A 20,061-nucleotide genomic window follows, 5' to 3' on the forward strand; every position below is an offset into this window, starting at 1 on the left:
TTCATCACCGGCAGACACTAAAACCCTTCTTCACTAAAACCCTTTCAGGAAGGTTGAGAATGAATAAGTCTGGTGACAGGAATAATTTGTAAACTAATTTAGGACAGTCTAAGGGCTCTCTGAAAAATAGGAAACACTGGAGAGTGGGAAACTGTTAGCTAGTGGCACGTTTAAAGCCTCTTTCTTTAGGGACCAGGGCTTCTGTTTGCTTACTTTTTGTCTTGATGTGCAACTGAGCCTATCTTTATTCTCAGTCCTTTGGTTCCATTAATAATAATCCATTCCTTGTCCATTTAGAAAATGATGAATATGAGCACTGTGTAGAAATTCAAGGCTTCTGGGTTGATGAACCAGGGAAAATTGAATCTAGAGTCAAAGTCACCAGCAAAACAGGAAACGCTCATAGCATTGAGATTCTGCTGCATGGGTGTGAAAGTCCAATATCTTCAGAGAAGGGCCTTCAAAATCAATGAGCACTTCCTGCCTGGGCAATACTCTGAAGAACGTACAGCCCAAACCCAAATCCAACCCTTAGCCTAGACCAGTAAGCAGGACAGAATTTTTGCTTCCTGTTTTTTTTTTTTTTAAATGTCACTTGGCTACAAAGGAAGAAATTCAATGCACCAGTAACCAAAAGGGAAGACTGTCTTTACTCTCAATGGTATCTGTTGTCTTTCCCAATGATTCGGACATTTTAGCTGGAAGGAGAAAGAAAGAGGTAAAACACTGTTTCTAATGTGATGATTTTCAGGTGGTATGTTTCCAGGGGAATTCTTTTCCCCATCATCATAATAATGATTATAAAGAAAGAAAATGAAATGCGATAAAAGAGAGTGTAACCTAGGAGCTTGATCTTTCAAGCTGTGTTTTCTTGTCCAGGCATGACCATATTTTGTCATAACAGTTCTGGCTCCCTTTTTGGCCTCACTTTTCTGACATACATCCCTAATCTCCATGTCAACATTTCTGAGCTTAAACAGGCAGCATAAGAACTAAATTTAAGAAATTAATAGAATAGCTAAATTAAAAATCAGTTTCTAACTATCAGGGTAAAAAAATGCAATGAAAAATGCTTAAAAGTTAAGAGAACTTGCTGCTCCTGAAGGAAATCTGAGTTTGATTCCCAGAACCACACAGGGCAGCTCACAATGCCTGTAACTCCAGTCCCAGGGACATCAGATGTCTCTGACTTGTGTGAGCCACCTGTTAAACAAAACACAACCAAATGATCAATCAACCAACTAACCCCAAGTCAAAATGGGTTGACAACTTAAACAAAAGATTACAAACTATTAATTTGCTAGGAGAGAACACAGGTAGAAAATTCCATGACACTGGTCTGAGTAGAGATGTCTCCAATCTGATCCCCAAACAGAAGCAATGAAAGCAAAACAAGGAAGCAAGGTTTGTTGAGCAGCAAAGTCTACACACAGCAAAGGAAGCAATAAAAGTAAGGGAGCCACCCAAACTGTGAGAAAATATTTGAAATTCAGGCACTGAATAAAACACTAATGTCCAAAATATTTAAGCAATAAGAAAACAAATATCTCTGGCTTCAAATGAGCAAATGATTTCATCATTTGTTTTTCAAAACAGCCAGTTAATAGATGCAAAAATGACAATCTGTAATTATAAAATTACATATTAAAACTGACATTTCACTTTTCACCTACTGGACTAGATATTACAAAAAAGTAGGAAACACTAAGGAGTTTTGAAAAAGTCTTAAGGAATCATTGGAAACCTGGTGAACTACCTAGGGCTAGTGAGGCCACTAATCTTAGAGGGGAGCCTACTAGCGCCACTTTTCTAAATCACTTTTCTAAGTCTTAGCTTGTGTTCTAAAACTTTCCTGCATATCCACAGATAAGTGTAGATAGCTTAGAAGCTATAGATAGATAAGCTCTTGCTCCATAGAAAGTTGCTTCTGATCATTACAGAAAACCACAGCTGATAGCAAAGCAGAGATCAACTGACCACAGGGTGCCCAGTCCCAGCGGGTACATCTACAACACAAGTCCTGCACCTAAGGCTCAGGAGATATCACAGAAGAAAGGGGCAGAAAAATTGTAAGAGCCAGAGGACCGGGACGTCTATTGTCAAAGTATATCTCCTAGAAATGACAGGGAAGATATATATATATATATATATATATATATATATATATATATATATATATAGTACTTCAACAATATTTTTGCCAAACTAAGACCTGAACAAGTACAACACCAATTGGTGCACCAACATGGAGGGAGAATATCTCACAGGGCTCTAACCTTAGACAAAGAACTATAGGCCACAAATGACAGGGATGAGGTCCAACTGGTTATCCCAGGCAATGTGGCCAGCTCTGAAATTATGTACATACAAACAACACTAAATGGATAATCAGGTTGTACTCATCCACTAATATATGTAACAATAATAATGAATGAAAAAGAGGGAATATATTTGAAAGGCAGTGGGATTATGGGAGGAGTTGGAGGGAGGGTACATGGAAGGGAATGAAGGAAGTGAAGGGGGAAGCCATGCAATTATATTTTAATTAAAACAAAGTGATAAAAAAATAAACAATTTTGAGAATACTTCCTAGTTAAAAGTGCTGTTCTTCTGGAAGAACTGAGTTTGGACCTACCTACCCATGTAGGGAGGCTCCCAACTGCCTACAAGTCCAGTTTCATGGATGTGATGCTCATCTCTAGGGTACCTCATTCTTGCTGCTTGTATACAAACACAGACATGCATACAAACTCATGAAAAATCAATCTCCGAGAGCAGAGAACCTAGGTTTGGTTCTGTGGCCCACAACTGCTTATAGCTCCTGTTCCAGGGGATTTGACTCCTTGTCCTGGCCTCTGGTGGTTGCAGAATGCACATGCATCATACATTTAGGCTCTACATACCATATACATACATATAAAAGAAAATAAAAAGAACATTCCAGTGTAGTTTTTAGAATCATGAACACATTTTGTTGTAAACTCTGCATCATCTAAAGTGGTTTATTTTTTAATTTTTTAAATTTTTTTTGGAAATGATTGTTTTCCCCTTCTAGTCCAGGGGACTGAGCTCGGTGCCCTGGATATATTATTCAAGTAGACTAGAGAGAAACATTGCTGTCAGCCAGACAGATTTTTTTTTTAATTTTGTAAAGCCATAAGGTACCTGTTAAGAGTGATATATTCACCTGATATGAGACACTAAAGTGTTAAATCAATAGTTTAGTCTATCCAAGCTAACACAATCTAAAAGTAGCTGCAGAGAGAACAGTACATTTGAAAGTATAGTCTTTCAAATGGTGTTTGATGGTTCAAAACAAAAATATTATTCCTTTGCAAAATTCCTTGTTGGTCTAATGTATGGCATTTCATTAAAGATATCAATAATTTAAGTTTTTTCTCTTTGATACAGTTAATACCTCAGTATCCCCGAAGAGATTGGTTCCATGATGCTCTTGGATACGAAATACATGAATGCTCAAGTTCATTAGATAAAATGGCAAAATACTTACATATACCCCAGGAACATCCTTACCAAATATTTAAAATCATCTCTAGATTCCTTTAGCATTTTAAAATTACATTTTTACTCATTTATGTTGTGTATTCATGTGTACATGGGCCACAGTGTCTGAGGACAGCTTACAGGAGACAGTGCTCTCTTTTGCCATGTGGTAGAATTCAGCTGGTCAGGCTAGAAGACTAGTACTTCCCCTGCTGGTTCATCTTGTTGCTTCTCTAGGCAACTTTAACATCGACAGGATGTAAGTGGTACCTAAACCTTTGTATTATTTAGAGAACAATGACAAGAAGAAAAATCGGTTACTTATAGACACATTTTTCTTAAAAAAATATTTAGTCTTGTGAATCACTGAATCCATGGATGTAGAACCCGTGGACATGGGATGTGATTATGTTTGTTTTAAAAAGTATTCTGAAACTTGGAGAATTTTTTTGATGCCAGGCAGGTTGTTAATGGGTTGGTTCATATACCCATCACGTGATCTTCTTATGGAATGGTGTGTGCGTATTTGGAATTTTCACTCCAATAGCTTACAATGAGACGTTCTTGGCAGGCTGGAGATACTGTAAGCGGACCTGGTTCTTCAGGAAGTAAGATGGAAAATCTTGGAGATGGTTGTGGTGAACGGATAGGCCAGCTTCCTCTCCATCAGTGGTTCTCAATCTTCCTCATGCTGCCCTCAAACTCAAAGAGATCCACCTACCTCTGCCTCCTGAGTGCTGAGATTAAAGGCCTGTGCCACCACTGCTTGGCTCCTTTGGTACCTTTTCTTTTCTTCTGAAGTTTACTCATCTCAGGATTGCACAAGGATGCATAAAGTTAGTCAAAGGCTCCACCTTTCCCCTTTAGCTGGAGAAGAGGGAGCTGTAGGTCCATGGATAAGACACTCATTTGTGGAGGCTCATTTATACATGTTTGAACAAAAATCACTCTTTAGTTTGGCATTAAATTTCCCCATGCTCATTTGCCGAAACTCTTTCTACCCCCATACCTAATATCAGGACAAAAAGTCCATTGAATTTAATGAATGATTCAGTGCTCCACCAGATGGTTCAGTAAGAAAAACTTGATGTTGATACACTCTTCTCTTGTTCCTCAGAGGGAGCACAGGGGCAGGTAGGGCATAGCATAATCATCCAGAGTATTACCTAGTGCATCCCCTTCTAGATCTGTGTGCACAGCTGTAAGGGAGTTGTGGGATTCCAACTCAGGGCTGCTGTGGTGCTGTATTTCAGAGTCCACATGACAATACACTTGTGCTACCCACCCAAGTGTTTCTCTTCTGTCTTCCACTTAAGATTCTCTGACTTTCACAAATGATACCCTGCATTTTCTCTGAAAATGTGTTTCTGGGGAACTGCCTAATGTTCTGTTTGACTTTTCTTCCAAAGTCAACTTCGGATGATGTCCTAGACTGCTCTGGACTTTTAACATTCCTTAGCCAGATGTTCAACAGCGAATATTTTCTCAGCTGGGAAAAGAAGGGGGGGAAAAGCGATACTTGTCAGCAGTGGTGGGAATTATCAGTATCAGGGAACACTCATTTTTTGTTTTTGCATCGGAGACTGACTGAAATATTTGAAATATTAAGCCCAGTCGTCTCCTTAATATACTTTATTAACTCCAGCTCTGGAGCAGCAAAGGAAAACTGATACTGGAGACTCCAAAGTGTGCAAAAATATGGAACCTATTCAGGATTTATTACTATCCACCCTGCTCTCAATCATGGCCTCCTCAGTCTGTATGTGATAAATGAACCTTCTGGGTATGTTTGCATCAGCATTTATGAGTTCCTAGAATAAATGACCAGAGCTTTTTGGAGAGGCATTCCTTAGAGGGCTCAAAGGTAGCTGAAATATCTTTGGCTCAGAACAGTCCTTAAATTAACTTTGAAGCCAGGGAATTTAATTGAATATGAAAAACCACTTAGGAATAAAAGTCGGAAGATACTTTGGGCTTTGCATTAGGGGGCCCTAAGCCAAACATTTCAAAAATATTTTACTTCAAATGAAATTTTCATTCATTTGGCTGGTTAATTATATGATTCCTCCCTTGAATTTTGCTGAGAGGAAAGAACCCTGATACACACTATTAAAAAGAATACTAAGTATGTTGTAATACAAAGGGTCATTGGTTCTGGGCAACTCTGAAAAGTAATAGCTTTTTTTTCTTTAATCTTATAAGGGAAGAACACATTCCTTCTTTTGATCTGCCCTCTCTCCTCCTTTCCCTTGAAGCTGTTAGGGCTCCTGTATGGTCCTTCAACCCTGGTGAAGTCAGTTGGCTGTTTGCTGTGCAGATTCTCAGACTCTGGAGAACTTTCAAGGAAGATCCTGCAGAGGAATCCCTTTAAGCTGCAGTATCTGTTGGTTCAGACTTGTTTTGGCCCCTTCCTTAATCTATTGACCTGGAAAAGTCTATGGAAGAGCTGCCTCTTTCACGTCATGGTTTGGTTCTAGTTACAAGCCCATTTATTTCCAGTACCATGGAAGCTAGTCCTTAGGGATCAGTTCCAACTCAGGGACCTCCGGGTGCTATGTCTGAATTGCATGGTATCTTTGGCAATAGGGACTTATCTTTCATGGGGTGAGGGATGAGATGGGGGCACCAAAGACAATAACAGTAGTCTGTAATATTTTGGGATTCTCTTGGGCAACCCTGGACAACAAGCTTGCCTAATGCCTGGTATTAAGGTTTTTTTTTCTTTTAGATAGTCTTTGGCTTTTAGAAGAACACTGTCAGTCTAGATGGGAAATGTTAATTTAAACTATGTATGAATATTTATACACAGACTTACATGTATTATAGGTAGATGGTTAGTACTATTATTGCCTACAACTTTTTCAGAATTCTCTTATTTTGCTCTCCTCTCTTCTTCCCTACTGATCTCTTCCCCGTCCCTAGATAGCCTTAATCCCCTCATTTCATCCTTCAGAACACTTGTGCCCTGCTATTCTGCTCTCTGCTCTTTCTCCACTCATTTCCCCCAACAATTTTCCCTTTATCCTTTCCTGTTTTCTTCCATTACTCCAGGTTATGTACTCAACTCTGAAGATTTGAAACTAGGAGCCTCCAATGAGAGAGAACATGTGATATTTGTCTTTCTGGGTTTGGGTTATGTCACTTAATATAATCTTTTCTAGTTCCATACATTTATTTGAAATTTTTTATGATTTCATTTTTCTTGACAGCTGACTACTATTTGATCGTGTATATGCACCAGATTTTCATTATCCATCCATCACTTGATGGCCAGAAGGTGCCATGCGAGCCTCCAGAGGAAGGAAGCAATCCACTACTCTACCCAGCTGGGCCACCTGTGTACCACAATAGTCAGCAGGCACAACAATGCTAAGGGTACAAAAGTGGCATGAATACCTAGGAAGGGAATGACAGCTCTGTGATTGTACTTAGGACCTCTTCAACAAGAAGGAAATCATGCTTGGTACTGAAAACTTAGTCAACAATCCAGGGAGAGCAAAGTCATGGATCTTAAAAAAGAACCTGCAGCTACCAGTTTACTGAACCAGCACAATCCCTAACTACATTCTAAATATTTGTCCTTACACCCAACGGTAAGTGTAATTCTCAGCCTTCATCATGGAAACTTCTCTGCAACAGACAGAGATCATTAAAGAAAACCACAACCAATCAAAATTCATAGTTGTGGAGGCCAGTCATGATGGTTACAACATCTACCACAGACTTACAAGTATTATAGGTAGCTTGATACACAGACTCCTGTAGCTAAGGCTCCGAGATAATGTGGGAAATGGGACGGAAAAAAAATTCAAGAGCCATAGGAACAGGTGTGGTTTCCTAGCACTTTGATGCCAAAGGTTAGTGGGAAGGTTATAGAAATAATTGGTATACAGATATAAAACATTTATGTATTCCCACTAACATGGAGTCTATCCCTAATTAAAGCTATTTTTCACTTCCTGCAAATTGTTTCCTAAGCACCTTTTGCCTGACAACTGGCCCAACTGTAGGGAGTCAGAAGCATAGGATCCCGCCAGGTGAACTCTTTGCACTTCTTTTCCTGGAACCAGACAGGCTAAAATGAAAAAAAAAATGTTGAAGGGAAATTGTGAAGGATAAGCACACTCAACTCATCTCAGGCTAAATAAGTAAACTTAGAGAAGTATTTTAAGTGAGGGTCATTAATTTGCCTATAAGAAATTGTGAAAATTCTGGGTTATTTTCAGAAATGGAGAGCTGGTAATGTGTTGGCAATGTAGATTTATAAGCTCATCAAAAATATTCAGAGCCTTTAGACATAGTACATGTATAATATAGTACATAATATGTATGACACAAAATAGAGCTATATTTTGTTATTTTCTGGAAACTTCCTAGACCTGACTGGCCAACTAATAATTAACTCTAAAACCATCAACTTACCAGCATCATTTAGGTTTAGTAAAAACACTTCTCCATTATTCTTTCTCACTTCTTTCTCAAGAGTTCCTAATTTAAAAATATTAAAAAGTATATTTGAAAGAGAGTTGAATTGCTCTGAAGATAGATAATAATTTAAGCCTTTTGCTTTTTTATGCTGGGCCTGGTGGTGTATGCCTTTCCTACCAGCACCCATGAAGTAGAGGTGGATGGATCTTTTTGGGAAAAAGAGGCAGGTGGATCTCTGTGAGTTTGAGGACAGTCTGATGTACAAAGTGAGTTTCAATACAGTCAGGACTATATAGAGAGACCCTGTCTCAAAAAAAAAAGAAACAAACAAACAAACAAACAAAAACAAGTGAACACAAAAAGGAAGGAAGAAAGAGAGTCAAAGAAAACATCCTCTCAAAGATGACAAAGTCCCTCTGAATTCACACTCAGGGTAATGAAACAGGATGGAAGGCCCTGTTTCTGCAGCCGTTCTCGACTCTGGGTAACTGTGGCAGCCCAACACTCCTGAGCAATGGAAATCTCCAGGCTGATGGTTTCAGACACAGAGAAATCTACCCATTCTGAGCTCCTGGCCTGCAGAGTGAAGCAATATCATGAAGGTCATGCTTAAGAGACTCTGAGTAAAAAAAAAAAAAAGTAAAGAAATAATGAAAGAGGAGGGGGACCATCTGCTCAGCCTCGGTGGCAAGGAACTTTCTCTCCCTCACAAACCTCAGACTGCCCACTTCTTGAAGCATCGCTTTGAACAGCTCAGGCTGGTGTAAGGTGCAGATGATGACAATGTGGGGGCTGAAGTATTAAGAATGGAAGCCTTGTCTCTTTATGGGGAAAATACAGTCTGTCTCAGATACTGAGTTTAGCTTGTGCTTCGGCTATGAATCGAGTCATCTGGCCTCATAGGCTCTTGGTTTAGTTTCAGGTTCCTGAGAAACTTTCTGTATCTTCAATAAACAGCTCTCCACACTCCCAGTCTCACAGAGTTCCCAGCGGTTGATGCGGCAAATGGCTTTTGAAAGATGTCTAGTCTGTTAAGATGTGTCAGGCAATTTGGAAAAGCTTTGATATTCTCTTAGATCTTTTTTTTCCCCTTTATGGAAAATTTCCAAAAATCTGCAGTTTATATAGAATTTGGAAGAAAACTTTGCTTTTATGCCTTCTATTATGAAATATTAAACCATGAAAGGAGATAGACAAAATAACACAAAGACTACTCACATGACCACAGACAAGATTTAAAACACTAACCGCCAGCCATGGCTTTTTGTTTTTTAATTAACTTTTATTGATTTTTTTCGTAGATTTCACATCACGCATTCCAATTCTTCTTCTCTCCTGTCTCCTCACGTCTGCCCTCTGCCCTTCGATGCCCTCCAAATCAAAACCAAATTTAAAAGAAAAACCAAAAACAAAACAAAAAAGAAGCTATAGTGTGGCCCACTGAGCCACATAGTTGATCCTTTAGTCCACGCAAGGGTTCATTGCCAGGAGTCCTTGGTCCAGCTCAAGGCCTCCGGTTTTTGTTATGCTACCAGCTAAAGGCTTTCACTGGGGCTCCTCTTGGATGTTTTTGCTCTGTGTTATGGAGATCCTGCTCTTTTGGATCTGTAGGTTTATCCTCTTTACCTGCTCCAAAGGTTGATAGATTCTGTGGATGTTGGGGTGGGCCGGTTCACAGTCCTGGTTTTGGGTCTGGGTGGTGGCTGGCTTGGTCAGCCCACCAGCTTTCCCTCAGTTCTCCAGCACTGCCTCTAATAGCTCACCCAATGCACCCTACAGCAAGCAGTAGGCTAGCTCTCCTGCTCCCAGATCCTCAGGGTCTGCTCACCTGCACCCTCATCTACAGGGTCAACTCTAGTGTACTGCCCAGGTGAAGGGCACACCTGTGGTGAGGGGTGTTGTCAACTTCTTCCCTGAGGGGTTGGGCCAGCTTTCCTGTTGCATTCTCCAGCATGGGACAGGACAAGTTGATGACATTTGTGCTAACAGAAGCCATGGGCATCACCACAGACCCCAGCTGTAGCAGGACCACAGACTCAGACAGGGTCCTCACAGCAGCTCTGGTCCCAACAACACCAGGGTCCTGGTGGCAACACAGGCCACCCAGATCAGCACAACCCTGGCAATAGCATGGCTCCAGGGCACTAACGTGGTTCCAGTTGGCTGACCAGACCCTGAATACCCACCTGTAGAGCCCTCAGTGGCAGCAGTAGCAATGGACACCACCCCAAACCCAAGCTCTTACAAGGCCATGGAACCAGACATGGCCTTAGGGAGTGGCCAGTGCCCAGACGTCTCCATGCTTCTAGGTAGCAGCACCTACTACCCAGATCATCATGGCTTTGGGCATGGCATAATCCTCAGACACCAATATGATTTGAGGTGGCCAACTAGACCCTGGTCATCTGCATGGCCCTCAGTGGCAATAAAAGCTCCAGGCATCAATCCAGACCCTGGCTGCTACAGAGCCACAGACCCAGACATGACCCTCAGCAGCAGCCATGGCTCAGATGACACCATGGCCCTGGATTAGAGTGCTAGTCACTCAGATCAGGATATCCTTGGTGGCAGCATGGCTCTCAGACACCCTCATGGCCACAGGTTGCAGTCAGATCCTGAGTATGTATGTGGCCTTTGGTGGCAGCATGATCCATGGACATCAATACAGACCCTGGCTGTGGTGGAGCCACGGACCCAGACACGTCCAAGGCAGCAGCTCAGGACAGATGACACAAAGGTCCCAGGTGTCAGTATAAGCCACTCTGCCTGACATGGCAGGGTGGCCCTTAGACGCCAGTGTGGTCCCAGGATCTAGCCTAAGCCACAGGCCCCTGGATAGTTTCCAGTGGTGACAGGAGCCTCAGACACCAACATAGGCCTCCTCGGCTGTTCCAAGGCCGTGGACCAAGACCTGGCCGTTGGCTCTAGCCCAGGCTCAGACATCTTCCTGGACTCTGGAAGCTAGCTGGCCATTCCCATCTGCCTGCTTGCTCCTCACTACCCTCACCTGTCCAGATCTGTTTCTTTCCCTAGCCCACGAACCATTCTGTCTCTTCCTCTCTCCCATCTCCCCACCCCATACTCTTTTATCACAGTAGTGTCTGACCACCCAGCACCAGGACTCTGGGTTGGGTTGCAGGTGGCACAGGTTGGGTACTGCTCACCCCAGTCACAAGGAATGGTGTGGAGCTGTTATCTATTATGGATAACTTGGAGAAATTCAAACCCTTTAACATGTATTTTTAAGATATCAATCTTCCCCACATGGTTGATTGGTTTGCAGGTTGGTTGGCTGAATCCAAAGTCTATCATGAACTTTATAGGATTTACAGCATTTGGTTGGCTTGGTTTAAAAAAATAAATGGCAAATTCAAAAAAATTAAAAAATAAAAACACTGAAATTTGGTTGGGCAGCGAAGGCAAACTCCTTCAATCCCAGCATTCAGGAAGAGGCAAAGGCAGGCAGATCTCTGTGAGTTTGAGGCCAGCCTGGAATAGAAAGCTAGTTCCAGGACAGCTAGGGGGGCGGGGAAAGCTTGTCTCAAAAGTAATAACAAAAACTGAAATTTGAAAATAACAAAGTTAAGAGAGATTCTACCCAACTTCAAAATTCCTTTTAATTAATGTATATATATATATATATATATATATATATATATATATATATATTGCCAGTGGCTTTGCTTTGGGTCATAGAGATTTAGGTAAATGCCCGTGTCCTTGGCCTTATTCCATAAAAGGCTTTTAAGAGATAAGCATTTGATTTTGCAATAATTTTATATGCACAGACAGTTCATCTTGCTTCTATTATAGCATTCTATATGCCTTTGGTGCTGCTGTCAGAAATAATGAGCCAATGTCAACACACTGTTATTAGCGAATTCCACAGTTCATTTGTATTTCTTTAGTAGATGCTTCGTGTGCATCTTGCACCTTTATCTCCCCTAGGACACCACATTTTGTTCAGTCCTCATGTTTCCTCTGACTCTTCCGGCTGGACTCAGTATGTTTGTCTGTCTTTCCTTGCTTTCTATGAACACCCCCCTTCTTTGGTGATCACAGGTCATACATTTTTAGAACGTCCCTCCCATTAGCTTTTCCTGATTTTCTTGTTGTCATGGTTACACTATGGCTATGCGTTTTGAGCGGTGAGAATATAAGTGGCTCACAACACGGACCCACACTATCGACATGTCAGCACCAAAGATTAAGAACTTAACACTATGAAGGCTATTGGTTGTCACCTTGACTACACCTAAAAGTGCAAGCCCCTGGCGCACCTGTGAGGAATTTTCAGTTAATTTCTCAGTTGTTATAGGAAGACACACTTTAATCTCCGATCATTTGCATTTGGAAGACCCACCCTGAATCTGGCCACCTCTTCCCCTTGCAGCTGATATAATGGAAGGGAAGAAAGACACTTTTGTCCCTTGCCTTCTGCCCTCACTCTTACAGGCAAGTCCATACCTTCACTGGCTTTAGAGTCTACTTCTTCGGGACTCTGAACAATTACTTCATTACTGAGCTTTTTGTCATGAGACGGCCATTATTGGACTAGCTGGACCATAGCCTGTAAGCCACTTTAATAAACTTCCTTTATACACATACACACATAACTATATATTGAATGCTTGTTGCTAGTACTAAGAACGAAATAAAAAGGAACTTTTAAATAGCTTTTTTGCTTGATACCCTATAATACAAAGTTTCAAATGTAATTGTTAAATTAATTCCAATTGTGTCGGTCCTTTATTCTCTCCCTCTCTCCCTCCCTCCGCTCTCCACTCTCTGTTTCCTCCTCTCCCCATCTGTCTGTCTGATTCTCTGTCTCTTCTTTTTTGTCCCTTCTTTTTTGGTATGCTCACTGTGTGACCCTCCTGACTCAACTTCCTAAATTTGGGATCAGAGACCCATGCTGCCACACTCAGCATGCTGCTTGTTGAAATTAACGTTCTGTACTCAGAATCATTCTGCTACAAATAACACATTTTCTTTCTCTGTTTTCCAAGATCTGTGGAAATTGTTTATTTTGCTTTAATGTGCTCTTTCAGCCTCTAGCGCAGAACTGACAAGAGGAGGTGACAAACTTACCTTAGTTTGGGTTCGGATTTTAGTGGGAACTACTCAGCTTTATTCTTAAGTCTGCTGTTTCATCCTTTCCTTAGGGGTTCTTTATGAAATTCAGGAAGCTCTTTTTTTTCCTCTCTCTCTCTTTTTTAAGTATAAATGTTACTAAAACAAAACATCCACAGTACAACCGACTCATTTAAGATGTGACATTTGGTAGCGTTAGTGTATTCACAGAGTTGGGCAAAAGGACCAAATTCATCATCATATTCACCCCATCTCCTACTGGGCTCCTTTGTCTCAGATTTGGGAAATTGTTCGTTCACTTTCTGATGCACAGATGACATCATTTTTATGACAGCAAACACCTTGTCTGATCTCTGATCTTAGGAGAAAAGAATTACAAATTTAATCTGTCACTGTTAAGTATGATGCTGGCTGCTGGCTGCGGTTTTTGCAAAGACACCTTTATTCAGGTTGAGGAGATTCCCATTTATTCTGAAATTGCTGAATTTCTTTTCTTAAACCAGGAAGGGTTTTATCTACAGTCTCTCATGAATCTATTGTTCATGTCTTTTTTTTTCTTTTCAGTTTATTGCTCTGATGCAATACTCTAATTGATTTTGGGATGCTACTGATTGCATTCTTGAAAATAAATCCCATTTGGTAATGGTACATAATAGTTTTTGTTGTTATTATTCATTATTCTTATCTATTTTATATTTTTTGCTTATCATTGTTGTTATTACTATTATTAGTCTAAATTCAACTTGGTAATACTTTCTGGAGGATGTTTGCATCTCTAGCCACAAGAGATATTTATTGGTTTATGTTTTTTTATTCTTTCTGATATCCATTGCTATTTCAAGCACAGAGGTGAGACTAGTTTTGTAGAATGAACTAGAACATAAATATCTTTTCATCTTTGGGGAAAGTTTGTGAAGAATTAGCAGGTTTTTGTGTGTGTGTGTGTGAGGGGGATGATAGAATGTGTCCAAGAAGTCATCTGAGCCTGGGCTTTTCCTTGTGAGTGCTTATTATGTATGCAGCTTCTCTCCTGATTGCTCATGCATTCTGTTTTTTTTTTGTGTCTTCTTTGAAGTGGGTCTAATTTATGCAATTTGCTGATGTGGAGTTCAGAGTACTCCCTTACAGCCCTTTTCATTTTGTGAGCTTGCTAGTAGCTTCTCTCCTCTTTCATTTGAAGACTTCATACATTTGTGTTCTTTAGTAGTTACTCCAAGGATGGATTATGTGTTGTCTGTGGGTAAAGGCTAATCTTAGTATTGGCTTCAGGTCCCTGCCTGAATGCATCTAAGCACGCATTTGACAACTGATTGGAACTCAGCTTTCGTGCACTGTGGCAGCCGCATCTAGGTGAGGTTAAAAATTCACAGAAGTCCAGTAAGATCTAACAACTCCACTCTCTACTACTTAATACATGATCATCATATATATCCCTTCTAAAATGTCACAAATATATGATACAAGGTTACACTCTATGCCACGCATTGTCTTACGATCCTTTTATTCTAAAGTTGGTTTCCCTTGGCTAGAACTGGAGTCTCACCACAACCCAAATTGTTTTCATGTATTGTGGATATTTTTCTTTACAACACTGCCATCCATAAGGCATTGGGATGATTGAGTTCATTCTCTATGAGCAAAGGTGCTGCTGGCCCTGGTCTGTCCTTTGTAAACTTGCCTGGTCAATTGATTGACCAATTCTCTGTGTGTGTGTGTTACAGAAGGTTACAGATACATCACTGTTTATATAGAAAGCATGATTTTCTGTCCATAAATAAATACTCCTAATTTTTTTCAACTGGTCAAAATTTCATAACCTTGAAATGTTTGTTGTTAACAATTTTGTCCTGCTATATACTTGTTCTTTGGGCTGGGAGAAGATTCTCCAAAGTCTTCAGGCTCCCACATCAAAAAAGCTGGGCTCTCTGTTTTAGAGTCCTCATAAAAAGTTTAATGACACAGAGAAAAACAGAGTGAATATTAACTCCGTGCTCTCTTAGCTCCAGTTATAACCACGAGAGCACATGTGACAATTCTTTCAAGTCTTCTCAATGTGTGACCATATAATTTTATATTAAGGGACTACACAAAGTAGAGTGTTTTATTGCCCGCCATTTCTGTTCAACATTATAGTGACTAAAATGTTCAAAGTCAATCTGACCAGATTTCTGCCATCCATTTTGATGAGAACAGAGGATTCTTTTGTATTATATGGTTCTTCAAAAATTTGTTCCACAACCTTTCTCTGGGAGTTTTAAGATAGCTTTAGTGTTTTCCTTTGGTTTATAAGCAATGATCTAAACACAGTGCAGCATGTATTTCTTTGGGAATATATTTCTACAGAATCTGTTACAGTCTTCACAGTATCACCACGTTGACTTTTGGAATAATTTGCTTAATTTTTCTCTAATTTAAAATTATCCTGCAGTAAATTTAGTCCCCATTTTCCCACATCTTGGGGATAATTTATTATTGTCATGGTTCTCAAATAACTAGTGCTTTCTTTTATTTTTTTGTGCTTCCATTGATTTGATTACTAGTGTTATTTAGTAGTATTTTGAGGTTTATCAAACATTTGTATATTTTTTGTAAATTTCCCATTTCTTTTCTTTGTCTATGTTTTTCTACTGATTTTTTATTTATGAGAATCCTTTGCCATTTGTCATATTAATATTTTTTTGCTTTAGGTTATACACACATTTCCCATTATTAATTATTTCACAATATATTTCTTTTATTTGTTTTTTAAAGCCTCCATTTTACTTGTTATAGTATATATGAGTTTGAGTATATGATGTGTGTTTTAAAATGGGGCAAATAGGTTTTACAACTCATGCATGTATGTCATAGGACAACTTTAGGGAGTCAGATCTGGACAGTTTTTCCCCTAATTTCTCGGAGGGCAGACCGAGCTTAAAATACACAGTGTTCACACGTATTCTTTGTTCCAGGGTGGTGCGGGAGAATTGTCTGTATTCTCTCAGTCATGTTATAAATAAACGCTGATTGGCCAGGCAGGAAATATAGGCGGGAAAACCAGACAAGAAGTAGAAATGATGTAATGAAAACAAGAGAAGTCTGGGAAGGAGGAAGTTGATTCCTCCCACTCCTGTCCAGACTACAGAAGCAGCAGGATGTGATCTGCCCCACTGAAAAAAGGTACTGAGCCACATGGCTAACATAGATCAGAAAAATGGGTTAATCAAGACGTGAGAGTCAGCCAGTGAGAGCTTAGAGCTAATGAGCCAATCAGCTTATAATTTTTTGGAGACCTATGTGTGATTTTCTTTGGGGCTAAACAGTTGTGGAGGACCGGGTGGGACAGAAAACAACAACAAACAAGCCAGCCCTCATGTTACACAGGGCTTTGGTTCTCTGACTCTAAAAGGTGTCTAACATTTCCAAATCCTTCCACTAGCCTCTATCTTCCCAGTTCCCTCATCTACAAACTTAGAATAAGTCCCATAGATTAATAATTAATGCCTTCTTGCCCACAAGTTTTCCAGTTTTCATGTGTAAGATAAACTTAGATTTGTAACAAAAGAAAAATGTATCTCCCACTGATTTAGAATATATACCAGAATATGTTAATCAGCCACTTGAAATCAGTAGCTATTATTTTCATATAGCCTCACATATTTAGTTGTTTTCTCTATTACGCATAAAAGATTTTCTGAATTTCAGGACATTAAATGCATCCAGGTATAGTTTTTCTCCTAGCACTGTGCCCATTACTAAGTGTATGACATATTTTTTATTTTAGAGTTTAGAAAAAATTGGAACCCAGAAATAAGGAACACAGGAATAAAATTAAAATCTACAAGAGTGAAGACATAGATTTTAGTTAGAATAGAGTGGAGTGAGTCTAGTCTCTGACATATTTTTAAAAATTCTTTTTAATCATCTTTTAAAAATTTCATGTACATGTGTCATATGTGTTCTAATTCTAGAAAGAAAAGCATGGGATGCAAGCAAGAGTAATGATGCTGCTTGGCAATAGTTATACAAAACACACACACAGACACACACTCATTCACACACACATACACATATACACACATACACATACACACTCATTAACACACACATAAACACACACTCATTCACACACACATACACATATACACACATACACATACACACTCATTATCACACACATACACACACACTCATTCACACACACAAACACATATACACACACATACACACTCATTATCACACACATACACACACACATTCACGCACACATACACATATACACACATACACATACACACTCATTAACACACACATACACACACACTCATTCACACACATACACATATACACACACATACACACTCATTATCACACACATACACACACACTCATTCATACACACACATATACACACATACACATACACTCATTAACACACACATACACACACACTCATTCACACACACATACACATATACACACATACACATACACACTCACTAACACACACACACACTCATTCACACACACATACACATATACACACATACACATACACACTCACTAACACACACACACACATTCACACACACATACACATATACACACATACACATACACACTCACTAACACACTCATACACACACACTCATTCACACACACATACACATATACACACATACACACTCTCTAACACACACACACACTCATTCACACACACATACACATATACACACATACACATACACACTCATTAACACACACATACACACACACTCATTCACACACACATACACATATACACACATACACATACACTCATTAACACACACATACACACACACTCATTCACACACACATACACATATACACACATACACATACACTCATTAACACACACATACACACACACTCATTCACACACACATACACATATACAAATAAACACACATACACATATACATACAACACATATACACATACGCACACAAACACACATATACACACACTCATTCACACACACATACACATATACACACATACACACTAACACACACATACACACACTCATTCACACACACATACACATATACACACATACACATACACACTCACTAACACACACATACACACACACTCATTCACACACACATACACATATACACACATACACATACACACTCACTAACACACACTCATTCACACACATACACATATACACACATACACATACACACTCACTAACACACACATACACACACACTCATTCACACACACATACACATATACACACATACACATACACACTCATTAACACACACATACACACACACTCATTCACACACACATACACATATACACACATACACATACACACTCACTAACACACACACACACTCATCCACACACACATACACATATACACACACTCATTCACACACACACTCATTCACACACACACTCATTCACACACACACTCATTCACACACACATACACACATACACACACACACACGGCCACAAGGAAAGCAGACATTTGTAGTGATTACAAATAAAATAAATGGCTTGGAATTACATCTCTTAAATCGAGCACTTTTCTAGAGAAATTCTCTTCTCTAGACAAATATCTAAATCAGTAGTGAATGCAGCTGTACTCTTTACAGCAGCCTTTTAGATGTCTTATGGTTTTTTTCTAGATATCTGTCATGGAATAATTCATTTTGCAGTGTATCTCAATGAGGACCAGCCTGTATTTTTCTTAATCAAGGTATGAATATGGCATTTTTTCAACCTCTCTAACATCTTTAGAGAATTTGTTCACGTAGGATTATTTTTTTCTAGCTCTATCAATTTAAATGTGAATTTCATAATTTCATGTTTTTTAGTGGATGAGTAATATTTCACAGTATAAAGTTTACTACATTTTATTTATATATTTATCTGTTGAGGGATGTCTATGCTCTTTCAATTTCTGGCTATTAGGAATAGAGCAATAGTGAATGAGGCAGAGCAAGTGTCTCTGTGGTAAGATGAAGCATTCTTTGGGTATATGCCCAAGAGAGGCAAAGCTGAATTTTGAGGTGGATTGCCTATCATCTTGAGGAATCTCCACCCTGATTCCCGCAGAGGTTGTAGAAGTTTTTAGCTCCACTCACAATGGATGAGTATTCACTGTATTCCACATCCCCACCAGCATAAGCTGTCATCTGTCTTTATTGACGTTAACTATTCTGAAAGGTGTAAAATAATAGTTTTGATTTGTATTACCCAGCTGACTAAAGATATTGAACATTGAATTATTTCTCAGCCATTTGAGATTCTTCTTTTGAGAATTTTTTGCTTTGATCTGTACCTCATTTTTAATTGGGCTATTTGCTCTCTTAATATCTAATCTCCTGACTTCTTTATGTATTTTGGATATTAGTAGTGTTCGTTGATTCCTGTTACTCTGTTGTTGTGTGTGTTTCCTCTTTTTTGATTTGCTAGTCTGATATTATTTATTCCTTGTGTTTTCTTGGGAGTGTTTAACCTCTTTAAAATGGAGTTTCCCTTCTACCACCTTCTGTAGGACTATATTCGTAGATAGGAATTGTTTATTTGGGTTTATTAGGGAATATATTGCTTTTTCCAGCTATTGTGATGGGAAGTCTTGGTGAGTATAGTGTTATGTATGGTTGGCATCTGTGGTCTCTTAGAGTCTGTAGGAGACCAGGCCCTTCTGGCTTTTAAAATCTCCATTGAGAAGTTAGGTGTAATTCTAATAGGTTTGCCTTTATATATTACTTGGTCCTTTTCCTTGCAGTTTTTAATGTTCTTTCTTTATTTTGTACATTTAGTGTTTTGATTCGTTCATGATCCATTCTATTTGGTCTTCTTTATGCTTCTTGTACCTTCACAGGCAACTATTAGTATGGGAAATATTTTCTGTGCCTTTGACCTGAGTTGTTTTTTTTTTCCTTCCTGTATTCCTATTCTTAGATTTGGTCTTTTCATGGTGTCCCAGATTTCCTGGATGTTTTGTGCCAGGATGTTTGTTCTGACATTTTCTTTGTTGGC

This window comes from Microtus pennsylvanicus, chromosome 1, assembly GCF_037038515.1.
Source record: "Microtus pennsylvanicus isolate mMicPen1 chromosome 1, mMicPen1.hap1, whole genome shotgun sequence".
NCBI lineage: Eukaryota > Metazoa > Chordata > Mammalia > Rodentia > Cricetidae > Microtus > Microtus pennsylvanicus.